Source organism: Aplidium turbinatum, chromosome 8, assembly GCF_918807975.1.
Source record: "Aplidium turbinatum chromosome 8, kaAplTurb1.1, whole genome shotgun sequence".
NCBI lineage: Eukaryota > Metazoa > Chordata > Ascidiacea > Aplousobranchia > Polyclinidae > Aplidium > Aplidium turbinatum.
The window spans coordinates 21,737,036-21,751,547 of NC_137479.1; positions in this window are offsets into that span (position 1 = coordinate 21,737,036).

Consider the following 14,512-nt stretch of genomic DNA (forward strand, 5'->3'; position numbering starts at 1 on the left):
CTTTGGTGCTCCCTAAAAAAATTTGTTGATCCGCAACTTGGGCTAAGAAATATTTTTTACATTATTTAAAATTGCACAGCACATACCAGAACCATCATAAGGAATTCTATTAAATGCTTGCAGAAGACCAGCTTTATCTTCTGGAAAATCGTTCAGAAAGATTTGATTTCTTGTATCGACCCGTCTATTATATCGAATAACACCTATTCTGGTAGCATTTTCTCCGATTTCAAAGACGCTGAAATAAAATACATCACACTAAATGATTTTCAGTCACTTGCAAGGTTAAGAGCACTTGAGTTGCAATTTCTTTACTAGGCCTACTAACAAACCCCTATTTCATGATTATATAGCCTGTTGATAGCTCAGTTATTCACGATGCTATACAGTAGTCTACTGTTTAAGTCTGTATACAGGGTGCACCAGAAAAACCTACCACATTTCAAATTGTTACTGTACCAAAACTGTAGCAGTCTGACAGGAGGTTGAATTGAAATTTTGCAGCAAAGGACTTAGCCTACCATTTGTGTTTCAGGTTTTAGTTTTTATTAGTAAATAATTTTTGTGCAAATTTTTTAAATTTTGTATCGGTGTGTAAAATGGCCTGGACTGGCAACCACCGTGCATTTATTGTGGAAGATTTCATTAGAAATGGGAAAATTAAGAAATTTTAAGACTCATTGCAAATTAAACCGTAACGATCCTGGTCCCAATCGAAAATCTGTAATGCTCTGGGTCAAAAATTTCAGAGCTACGGGTTCAGCACTAAAGCGAAAGCCACCCGGAAGGCCTCGAAGTGTTTGAACTCCAACAAACATCCTTGCTGAAAAGAGTCAATTTAGCAATCTCTTAGTCGTTCACCTCGCAAGCACGCCTCGGCATTGAGGCTTTTGAGAAAAATGAGCGAAATACATCAAATGGTAACCTTTTCACTTTGAGATGAGACAATAAATGTTTTGATTGCTTATAAATTTTGTCTTTTTATCCTAGTTTGAAATATGGTAGGTTTTTCTGGCTCACCCTGTACAAAATCAATGATTTTTCAGGTTCATTGGAACTTTATGGCGTAAATGAACTGTAGAATACGTTACAAGTTGCATAAATAGCATAGGCTATAGGCCTAAGTACAACTTGCAGTCAGTGCCGGATTAACTATAGTAGCAGATGTAGCAGCTGCTACGGGCCCCGCGCTTCACAAGGCCCCGCGCTTGGTAAGCAAAACATTTTTTTTGCAAAAAAACTGTCGAACATAATTGGTAAGTAATTTTTGGCTTGCAAACTGGAATGGCATGGGAGAATACCATAGTTTTAGGATTAAATTACTTAGTCCCAACGTCTTATCCCTTCCTAATTATTGTAAACTTTAAAAACCGGTGATTTCCTCTTTCGACTGCACTGTACACCAGTGAGAAGAGTATCAATCTTGCCGATTGCCTTGGATAGAGTTATTACAACGCGTCCAACATGAACGGGAAATTATACGGAGTAAGCCTACAGGCACTTATCAAAAAAATAATAATTGGTGCTGTTGCAGAATATGTTCCATGCTATGCTCATTCGTTGAATTTAGTTGGTGTACGTGCTGCACAATCGTGTCTAGAAACAGCTCAGTTCTTTGACTTCGTTGAAAATATCTATCCTAGGCTATTCTTTGCTGCTTCAACACACCGTTGGTCCGTTCTGGAGTGTTCAAGTGATGGAGTGCTAAGGAAGCTCTCTGAAACACGATGGTCGGAAGAACTGATGCCTTTAAGGTAATTAAAGAACGTTTTCTTTTCAAAAAGGAGGCACCGGAGAAACTTGCAGATGACCAAGTGCAAAAGGCAGAATGTCAACAGCAGGCAAATGGACTCCTTGAGAAAATGGAGTTGCTCGAAATTGGAACCTTAGTGGTTTTTTGAAATTGCTTACCCGATCGCTTCCAAGCAAGTCAAGCCTCTCTTCAAACAAAGATGCCAAATCTCAACATTGCTTCAGCGTTGTGTGCCTCTTTGGCAGGATCCCTACAGACTTTCAGAGAACAATTCGCCAAGTTTGAGTCAGAGGCGTAGAAGCTGACTTACAGTAAGTGCCCGATTACCGACCATAAAGCACAAGAAGAATTGTCCAAAATCGAACGCACGATGAGAATGTAGGCAATGGCCGCTCAGTTTCAGATGCAATGGATATCAACGAAAGGCAGATTCCCCCTGGAAGTTTTCCTTGCAGTATTGGACAGCCTGCAATCTGCGCTGGAGCAACGTCACAAGGCATACACCAATTCGTAAAGCACATTGCTATTGATTGCTCCTCTCCAGAACTCAACTATTTCACTTCCATTAAAGCAAACAATATTGACACCACGTTTCCTAACATTGACAATTTGTTACGCATTTATCTATGTATGATGGTAACTAACTGTACTGGAGAGAGATCATTTTCAAAATTGAAGTTGATGAAAAACTAGCCTATCTGCAATACACGATGGGGCAAGAGCGGCTGCACTATAGGCCTAATACAAAAATATCAAATCTGTAAAATACATTAAATCAATCTGCTACAGGCCCCGCACTTGGTTAATCCGGCACTGCTTGCAGTGCGCATAAATATTGAGCCATGAGGCAAGAACATTATATGCTAGGTCTCTCATAAATACAGGCCTCATAGCTCCAAATAGAAAAAAGTTAACAATTTCTGCATCAATCCAATTGGGCATTGGCAAAAAAAACTGGATTATGCAAAGGTGCCCTTCGTAAAATCTATAAACTTCAGCTGCTAATCAGACCCGATTTATTTTTCAAACTTCAACCCAAACTCTATAGCCTAGCCCTAATTTTGATGTTCAAATTTGACAGAATAAATTTTTTAGATAAACTATTTTTTTGCTCATGAGGCAGCATTTCGGATGAGAAAGTCACAAGAAGAAATGTAAGGAGCAGAGGCTGTGCAAACGCAGGTGTTGAGGCGGTGGAAATGCAAGAGAAAGACGCGCAAGGCAAGATAGGCGCTACAATCAAATGGCTGCAATAGGTGTATCAATTAGTATTACAGTTCAAAAATACGAAAGTGACACCAGGCATTGGCAAAAAAATTAAGCTCATGCCGATGCAACGGTATATGGCTGATATGACGGTTTTCTTATGTTTAATATGATTGTCGATAGGCTACATTCTGCGTCGATACATTAGGTTGAGGGTTGAGTCCTGATTTGCAGCTTGTTGAGATTTTTATGTATCAAAGACTAGATTAAATTACTTGATTAAAGATGATAGAAAACGTTTCATTGTTCTCCAATTACTTCTTCCAATCGAAGAAGAAGAATCTATGACGATTACTAAATCCACAACCGAGAATGGAGGGCACACTCCTGTAAATCACAATAAAATGTTAGCCTACATTTGTCTGAAAAAACTTTTTTGTTGTGGCCTAATACTGTAGTTAAAAATTGTGATTTTACTGTAACTAAGACATTAGTTAAAGTTACAAAAATAGTTAAAGAAAATTAAAAAGGTAATAAATCTAAAGAAAAATTTTGCAGGCTTATGTAAGTAAATAGGCCTACGACTAGACTACAATTTATTCAAAAGCTACATTTAACTAAATATTTTTCTTACTTGAGCAGCATGGTTTTTTAAAAGTCCAAGATGTGTCGTTAGTACAAGTGGTGCTTGTAACACCGGCAGGGGAAAGTACAAAATCTTCAGTGGTGCACTCGAAAGAACAAACTGAGTCAACTACATTTTCGTTTGTGCAACTTATTCTCCCATTTCGAAGGCTTCCTTGATTTTCGCATATGATTTCTTTACAAAAATAAATTTGTTTAATGATTGTCCTTGCAATATAGTAGCCTACAATAAATATGTGAATTTTGATTTTCACTTTCGTAATAGAAACATGATTAGTGATTACAATTGTTCAGTTAATCAGTAAGCTAGTAGGCTAGACCAAAACAATCAATAGTGTCATCCATAAATATTTTGTACCTTCACAAACTGGAACATTATTATTCCAATCTAAAATTCCTTCTTTTTCTTCTAAGCACGTAGTATATTGCGGTCCAAGTCTTTGGTAACGCGAATCACAGACATACTCGCATGTTGAATTGAGAAAATTTCCGTTTGAGCAAGTATAGTATCCGTTGGTGAGGTCCTGTGGTGGTCCAGAACAACGCTTTCCTGTCAAAAATTAAAAAAAATAAAACAAATGTGGGTAACATGTAAGTAAGTTATTAGAAGTTTACAGCTATTGATTCCTTACACTTTCATTTTGCTCTTCAGAAACTGTAAGCCCTTATTATATTTATAGGTGAATAAAAAAATAACAGTAATCTCTAAAGTAGGCTACATGTAGCTCCACCCAAAGTGAAATTTGTATGCCTTTTGACTCTTTTTTATTTCTTTAAAAATAATGTTTAAAAAACAGTAGGCTGTTAAAAGTAACCACGGACAGTGGCCAGTGTTTCGATCTTCCGATCTCTGCAGCGTATTAAAATAAAAGTAGAAAGTTGTTTTGAAATTTTGAGATGGTGGTTTCTAAAAATGATTTTAATAAGCCAATGAGAATTGATTCCATTTTTAATTTCGGACTCCAGCTAGAAAATGTAATTTTATCGCTGATTAGAAAATGTGATTTTTTGAGAAAAGTTGTGCTGAGTAAGGATTGAAATTTGTTAAAAATAAAAACTTGAGAAAAGGACAGAAATTTGTCAATAATCTAGGATATCTTCTGTGGATCCTTCTCTTGTATCATGAGTCAATCCTATAGATGTTTGTTGGCACGCTACACCCCTTCAGTTTCTTTGAGTTTTATTATATTAGGTTACATTTTTCATAAAGGTAACCTAGTGGAGAGTAAGCTAAGTAGATTACATTGGTATATAAAACTTACTTTCACATTGAGGCACTGGCTCTGACCAGATTCCTTCAGTTAAAATATGCTGACAAGTAGTTGATACTGCACCTCTTACAAGATAACCTTCTTCGCAGCGAAATCTGAAACATCAATTAGGCTAAACACTAGTTTGAGAAATTTATTTGAGAACAAGGTGTTGGAAAAATTTGCTCATTGATTTTATCACTTCGCTTTTCCTGGATACAATAAATTAGCAAATGAAATTGAACCATATATGCTGCAATGAAGACAGTAGCCTATACCGTCGACAAAGGGGCCCCCAAGAAATAGTTTCGAGTCCTGGATTATTTTTTTAGGAGACAAGGAAATGAAGAAAGCACCTCCTACTGTGTGTAGTTTTATATTGATTTCTCAAAAAGTGTATTGTTTGGGAGCCGGGCCTTTCATTGGTACCGGGCCCAAATAGCTTATTGTTTGAAAAGGACTTTTCCTCGTGATTGAAGATCAACATTTCAGAAGTTATACACCACAATTCTATACTGCATAGACAATAGACATGCAGATATTAATTAACTGATAAAATTTAATGTTTTACTTATTAATGCAGTAATTAACCTATAGTAACCTAAAGTTCGAATTTTGTCACATCTTAGTTCATCTAAATTTTCCTAAATCTCTAGTATCTTGGCATGTATTGTTTTGCTGAAGCTAAGTGGTCAGAAATAAAAAAAAAAAGAGATAAAATTAGTTGGTAATAGAATGCGTTCTCGTACTTACGTGCATTCACTATCTTCTTCAAAATCATACGTGCAAAACATAGTGCCATGGTCCGGTGGGGCTATAGAAGGGCAAGTTACTGCTATACATGCTGGTGGAATACCATCCCAAATGCTTCTACGATCTGAATAAAGTAAGACATTAAACAGGTACTGCTGTTGCCTATATGCAATAGTGTCATTTTGATTGTCTACAGTTGCAGTGGCTCAAAGCTTACGATTTGCTTACCACATTCTATAACATCAAGGCCAACAAGAACGTGGAACTCATCGCATTTGAAAGCGCAAGTCCTGCCATGTATGGTCGTTTCCGAACAATTCGCACTTCCATGAGCTGGTGGACGTTGTAGAGGACAATTTGGTACTAGCAAATAAAAAAGCAAAAAGTATCACTTTTGGTATAATAGCCTACCTACTTGCTGTGGCCTACGCGTTAATATAGCTACATATTTTTATCAACCTGTCATGATCATGCAGCAATCTTGCTGCTTCATCGCTTACGTTTTCTTGCACATCTAGGTGTTGGATTGGAAAATCTGGCCGAAATTCCATCGTTGTTTATCATACATTTGCTTATTCGAGATCCAACCAAATCATAACCTGCAGAGAGAAGATAAAGACAACTCTTTTATTGTGATAGCCTGATATTTGGATCTATTCTTTAACCGTAATTTACATTGAAAGTAGTTAGCATGTGCAGGGTGAAGGCAGGAGGTTAATCTCCTGGTTAATGTAGACGTAAGTAATAAGCTTTTTTTGTTACATTTTATATAAAATAGACCATAGGGAACTTTCTATAAAAGTGTAACCAGTTATCCACATGATGTAGCACGACCACAGACAATCCACTTTATCTGGTCCAGATCTTTACCAGATCGGGTACGAATCTGACTAGATCTGGACCAGATAAAGTGGCTGTCTGGGACGTGTGTTTTCTTCTTGTCATGAACCTTTCCTACAACTCTTTGATAAAGTTGATTGTTTCAACAATGTGTTACTTTAGATATCGTAGGCTACAGATATAAATGATATAACCTAGTGATTTTTAAAGTTCCTTGAAAAAAATTTTTTTTTTAAACTAAAAATAAATTACATTGAATTAATGTATTCAGAGTTTTTCATGCCATAATTTTATAATTTCAGGCTACTTTTGACATTTAAAACTTCCTCATATTTTAAGAAGGGCAAATTGCACACGAAAACATATAAGGTAATATAAGGATAATACTCAAATAGCTACCTCGTTGACATGTGAAAGAACACACTGATCCGACTTCATTTTCATTTTGTGCAAATTGACAGCGTTTCCTTCCAAATTTAGGCGAAAAGATGTTAGAACAAATTGGAGCTGAAAAGATGAAAAAATTCTGTTTGTGGCAAGATTACTTAAAATGATATCAAGCTATTTTTTTAAACTTTTATTACAAATAGATCTCCAGGCTCCCGATCCTACTATAACAAGGGCGGGCAACATACGGCCCGCGGGCCGGACCCGGCCCGCGACAGGATTATGAGCGGCCCGCAGACAGTTTCCGGTCTTTACATGATAACGTGGCCAGTGGCCACACTCTGCCGCAAATTTCCACTACTTACTTACTACGTAAAATAATAGTGACTGTCAGTTATTCTTTAGTTTTTTGTTCTACAGCTGGAATTGATTGATTTGCAGTGTGACTCTACCTTGAAAGAGATATTCCAATCTAAAAGCATTGACAAATTTTATGAGTCACCGAATGAGTAACATTTCCAACCTGAGGAAGATGGCCATGAAACTACTTGTTCTGTTCGGATCTACATAAATTTGCTAGCAAACATTTTCGACCATGAACATTAACAAGACAAAGCTGCGACCCAATCTCACTGATGTTCACGTGCAGTCTTTACTGAGGGTTTCTACGTCCGACATGCAGCCAGAGTTCAAAGAACTTAACAACCTTGATCGACCACAGATGTCTCATTTGACTTCAGCAGCTATTGAAGTACATTACGTTTATTGTTAATAAATTCATTACATACTGTTTTTGGTCACTATGCTTTAAACTTAAAGTTTACATTACATACGATTTATTCCTTGTCTAGGTAGATAAATACGCGATTAATGAATCCGGCCCGCCAAGTATTTTATTTTCCGTATCAGGCCCGCCAAGTATTTTATTTTCCGCATCAGGCCCGCCGACTGAAGAAGTTGCCCGCCCCTGTACTATAATGTTACTTACGTTCAGCTTGAGGAGTACCGCAATCAATATTGAACTTGTTGCAGTTGTCAGTTGTGCAGCAGCATCTACAAACCGAACTTGGCACAAGAGAATTGCATTGACTAGGTTCCCAAGCGTGTCTCGGATTCTATGGAAATAAGAAACGGGTTAGCGTATAACCACTGCAAAATATGTGAAGCAGTTATTGATTAATGAAACTTTGTCTCTGATAGCAGTAGGCTGCAGAAAACTATAGAAATAAAATTTTAATCGTGAAAAATTATTTCTCTCAAACCAACAAAACGCTGGTTGATGGTCATTTTGAAGTTTGAACCTTGTTGGGACTTTGACCGTGCCGTAACTTATTTATTTTTGAACTAGAACAGGGCCGAAAAAATAAGATTTGCATTTTACCTGTATTTCGTTATTAGTGCAAGCCCAATCTTGTTTGCATCTTTTTGTTATGCGCATCCCTTGGTCACCTCTTCTGACTTCATTATGACAAGCATTCTGCGAATACATTTCGATTGTTAAGCCAACAGATTGATTTGATACAAACATAGAAGAGTTAGCTCAGTGGCCCGTTATCTCAGTGGTTACGAGCCCGGTTCAAGATTACGCGGCGCTGGTTCGACTCTCGGGATGTGCGCTTGAGCAACGCATTCTAAGCCCTATCTCCATTCAGAGGTACGTAGTGAATGGAATAATTTCTTGGCAGCAACACTTTAACAATCGAAAAAACTTCACTCTGCCAATCTCGGTAACCGGCCCTGCGTCAAGAGCCTCTACAAGTCTACAAGTATGCGAAACTACCAGGAATAACCTATCAAGGCTTTGACAGTCCGAGGATAAAGATTTACAAACCAACCAAATTGTCGGTTGCTGTTTTCTTATTTGCAGCGTTTTTGTTATATTGTTAAATTTGGTTTCTTCAAATAGGTTGCATTTTTTTGTAGTTGCAACTTTCAAGTTTACTTTTTATTGAAACAAAAAAAGATTCTTCGATTTTGTTGAAGTTGAATATCTGTAAAAGTGTGAATATTTTTAATAATAAAAAACTTGAAGGAAACTGAAGTAACTTTGTTAGCAGATTTGTTTTAAAAGATAAAAATATAAAACAAATCTCTTTTGATTCTAGAACCCCATATTCGTAACTTTTTGTTTCCACAAGTCATTCTCCACAAGCAAAAAAATAACTTTATTGACTTCACATGAGAAGGTTTTTCATAAAAAGCATATAAATCTTTTGGAGAAATCCAGCAAACTAGTTTCACAAACCTCGTTTGATTGACATCTCTGCAGTATTCCTCCATCAATGCATTCCTGATTGCTTTTAGCGTTTACGCACGTCCAGCATGATAAACCTGGAAGAAAAAATCTTAGTTTCAAAAATAAAAAATAAAAAAATAAACATTTCCAGTTATATTTCAAAATTAGTCTAATGAATCAATGAATTTTTTAAATTGTAGCCTAACTGCTTCTTTTTGATAACTATTTTATCGAGCAACTTTTCTTTAAAAGTTAAAATTGATAAACTTTATTTTATAAAATACTAGATGATTCATTTTTTCATGGATAACTTACTTAATTACTTTGCTTTTATACGATAAATTCACTTAAGTTTGCAAATACTATAATTCTTATTTTAAACCTAAGTTCAGCACCTTTCACGCAAATCCACGAGGCAAAGAAGCACAAAACTATTAACGTCGTTTTCATTCTTTTTCCGTACTTTTGCAGTTTGCTTGATAAAATGTGAGGTTCAATCGTGTGATTTATTTCTCAAACTCTATCTCTTTTTATACTCTAATTCATGATAACTGCGTGTGAATCCACGCCAAATCAATATATTTTTAGATTTGTTGTTTTTTCTTTTCTAATGCTAAAATTTCAAGTTGCTTGCACGTAATTGTGAATCAATGACGAAACATGCAAACGTTTATCGAAAAAGGAACATTAAATCATTTTCATGTAGCCAACAATTTTCTACACCACAATAACGTCACAATGATTGAACAATTCAAGGTTTGCCAAGAATTGTTCGGTTGGTATAAATCGTCCAACCATGGCCACCTGGAGTTGCATCTCTACGCAGTCATGGTTCTACCTTTTTTGAAAATGTGAACCTACCTATTAGAGCTTTTGAAAGCCTATGTGACAATTTTTGGAACAGATACAAATCTATCGGGCAGCACTCCACACATTATCTTTCTATTTCAAAAAATATCAAAAAAATATTCAAAACATAGAAGGAAAAAAATATATACACAGTAGTTTACTGCGTAAAGAAATAAAGTTATAAATTCAATAAAATGGTGTAGCTTATTTACAGTGTGTGTAAAATGCCTTCATTACTTTGAAAAGTATGTTGAGCCTAATGAGGCACATAGCTAACTTTATGTAACTTTTATCAGAAATAGTTTGTTCAACGTAACAGCTTCGATCAAGAAGTAAGTAAAAAGCACTATTTCAAAAAAATGACTTATTAAGTCAATGGGGTTGATTCTGAAATTGTTTGGTTTGCCCATGGTGTGCCGCATTCCAAAAAGTTTGAAAACCACTTGTAGCCTATCTGATAATATTGAAGTTAAATGAATTTAATTTAAATTGATAGTTGTTGTGTATTAGCAGGCCAATTTTAAAACTAAAGTGAAAATCTTGTGAAAATGGTCTGTGACGCTGGCAATTGACAAAAAGATCAAATCACTTTAAAGACTGTAATATCATGAGCGGAAAAACTACCAAACACGATCAGTTGTAAGCGTCACGCCTGTGTCAATGCGTTGTGTCTGGATGATTCCAATTGAAAAACGATATTTGCTATCACTGTTTCAAGTGTTGCCTGGTGTGCATGGTGATCGATCGGTTATCAAAGCACTTATAAGCATATAGGAAACATCTTTATTGCCGTGTGCATGCTTGCCAAATGCAATTAATCATACCAAATCCATTCAACCCAAAAACAACTCGACAAACATAATTAGCAAAATAAAAACGTAAGTTGAGCTACTTGTAATTTTGAAAGAAGAATAATACAAAGTTTGAATATTGAAATCTCTATTTGCAACTCTAAATAAATGTAACTGAAACTATTACCTGGAGGCAGGAGCAGGAGACAATGGTAATGGCGCAGAAGACTTTCATACAGAGTGTTTGATAAATTTTTACATAAGGCTAATTCACTTTCACTGCTCCACTGCTTACTGCACGGAGTGGAAGGCCTGCGTGTCATGGATGATGAAACGAAAGACTGGCTGCTCTCTACTACTGCTCTAACCTATTGTTTTGAAAAAGTGTTTTTACAACGCAAACTGCGTCTAATAGCATATTATTTTATCCATACTTTGTAGTCTCGTTTATGTTTTTTTTTTCAATCAGTTTTAACTGGTCAAAGATTTTTATTGGCTCCACTTTTAATTGTGACGCTTAGAAATAATATTTGGGGATAAAATCTTCAATCATTGTTTCGCCAATGACGCACTAACTTGTGCTGCGACCACGTGTCCCAGTTAGTTCATTTCTTGCAAATTAATGTTCTTGGCAAAGAAACGCTTTTCAGTTGAGAACCAGAAAAGAGCAAGTTGTTTTCAGATAGATTTTTGAATGCATAACCTACAGTAGCCTACATGCGAAAAATAAAAACAACAACTTGACGTCAGCCACTTATTCAAACAAATGTTAAACATGTCAGAAAAGTGATTTACATTATTGGTTTATCGCAACTCCTGCCAACATATCAAGTTTCGTGCCGTTTGTAGACTCTCGTGTTGCTTTTCGTTTATTTTAACTTTTTCGTTTGCGTCATGGAAATGAACATTGGGCACGGTGCAGACCACTCACATCGTTGTGAGTGGTCTGTGATTGCACCATTCTCGCAGGATCGAGACCCAACGGTACTGACGTTATAGCAATTGAGATTCAAGACTTTTGCAACAACTTTCTATCTTCTGATGGCTGATGACAAGAACATTTTAAAGTTTTCCAAATACAACCTTTGTTTTGCTTAGACAAAGATATTATATGCTCAATAGATTTTCGTTTTCTTTCATTAAAACATTTATTTCACGTTTGTTGAGGAAATTTTCAGCTAAGTAATTGACTGTAGGAGTATGTCTGGACAAATTGTTGAAAACGTAATATGTAATGTTACTTTTTTAGAATGCTTTGTTTACCGTATGTTTCAGTATCTCTCGTGAGAATGTTTCAACACGTGTAGGTTAACCTCTCACGCGTACACAAGTGCCAAAGATTATCAAAATTTCTTGGCAAGAACAACTACAGATTGTTTATCGCGTGAGAAAATTTTACCGAGTGCATTAATTCAGTTTAATTACTTTGAGGTGGCGCGTGACGTAAGAAGTGTAGTGTGGTTCAAAAACCTAATGTATTGCGGTTTAATACCATTGTCATGATGCAAAAGTTTACATTTATCATGTGTCTACCTAAAATGTCATCACCTTTACAATAAAAATGAGTTTGACTGAATTCCAAACATAAAATTCAAATTTAATTTCTAAGACGGATGGTTGTGTTGTATGACGTCATGAAGAACCATTAGCTCGTTTAACTACAAGTTTGTATTTTGATGTATCTGTGTGCCAAATTTTTTGAAACAAATCGCCTATTTCTAAGAAAAAGAAGAGCAGAAGACGATTTTGTTCGAACAAGTTTGAATAGCCTGTGTTTCAGGAAAGTCACCATATAGTCTAACTCTAATGTTACTTCCGGTGCTTTTTGCTGAAACCATGATATGGCATGGATAAGGCCTATGCTATATCTCAAACCCCAGTTAGTTCATGCTGTACATTAAAATAATAATTTAAATAACAAATAGAAAAAGTAATCAATAATACAAGATTTTATATTGTTTATTCAGATACAATAAAACAGTAAACACGAAAACAAATTAAACGTTTTCTGCTTCCATTGAGCCCTCACCATAAAATCTAAGATTGACAACTAGAAATTTATTTTTACCATACCACAAAGACACCCCTCGGGGATCCAACTGCTTTTCGAGTCTTGGATTGCTTGAGAAGACAGTTATATGCTGTAGGAGCCTCAAATCTATTGAATGTAGCCTATTTGTTTAAAAAACCTTTTGTTGTTTTGTAACCGTTTTGTCAAGTAACTTTTATTGAGTGCTTTCCAAAATTTTATCCATATATTTTTAATGCAAAATTAGTCTGTTTTATTTACAGATGCTTGACAACAGCTGGACGTTTAGCTTTTTTGTTTCCTTTTTTTATCATGACAAATGCTGCAGTGCTGCTGATGGTTTCGCTTACTTTTTGTACAACAAAGCACCTTCTCCAACAAAATTGGACTTTTAAAAGGTTTTTTTAAAAGCTCATTTGGCCCTATCAAAAGGTTTTTGTGCATTAAAATAGTTTCAAAATGAAATGGTGTTAAATGGTATTTTTAAAACTATTTCTTGACAGATTTTTGAAGAGATACTGATCTTATCCAAACTTTTCTAAATTCAATTTGTCACATCTATAATATGCAAAAACAGTTTTTAACCTACCTGGAAAATATATGTTCGAATACCTTACAAGTTACATAATAGAAAATAGTAAATGTAATTGACTGCTTTCGTCTCTTAACCGAAAACGTAGCCTACCATTTGCAATTACAATAATTTTTCTTTTAAAAGTTAACGCACTGAAATAAAAAAGGTTGCCTACATTAATTTGGGTTCTTAATTAAATTAATTATTTTCGTAGCAGTAATTGAAAATATAATAGCTGTATAATTTTTTATACACACCCCATTGCAAGTTTGCTTTCAAGAGTTCCATTGTTTTAAGTGGAATTGTTAGCTGCGTAGCCGAATGATGAAAAGTTAATAGAGCATTAGTTAGAGCAGCAATTTCCAAACTTGTTCAAACCTTTTGCATAACGAACCCTTTGGAATTTTTTGGAAATTTGCAAGCCTTTAAAAATCTATAAGAGAATTAAAAAAAAAACACAGTACAGGAAGTAAAAAATATGATAGGCTATAAAATAAAAAACGATATCAGAAAAAATGCAACATTTTACTAACTTAACATATTAATTTTAAACCTATCATGAATTTGGCTTTTGAATCTTTAATATTGGACTGAGAAACCCAAAGGCTTTGAACACTAATGAGGCCCGGTCACCAAGATTGGTAGAGTGAAGTTTCCAATTGTTGAAGTGTTGGTGTCTGTGAATTATTCTATCTACTAGGTGCCGCTGAATGGTGAGCAGCCCTTGAAATGCGTTGTTCAAGCGCACTCTTGAGAGAATTGAATCAGCGCCACTTGAACTTGAGGTTTTTTCGTGCCCAAAGTCGGGTGCATATGCCAGTAGTAAAAATGCCATAATAAAGATGTATGTCTTATTGTGGGTCGCACAATAAAACTTGCATTAAAAGTGAGTCGCGAACTGAAAAAGGTTGGGAAGCACTGAGCTAATCAAATTCAGCTTACATTGGAATTATCGAAGCTAGCGCTGAAAATTCTTACTCAATAAAGATTTTTGGTGAATAACCTTATTTTGCTGAAGTTATGTTTGACCACAAGCTTGCGTGAAATACATTTTAGACCAAACCTGATCGTGGAAACAGATCAGTAAAAACTAAAAGTAAACTTTTCGTCGTCTTGGCATGGTGCAGTAGCAATTTCACATTCATAGGCTGCGTTATCTCGTCGAAACATCTCTTGAAAATTATCTTGCTTTGTATCTG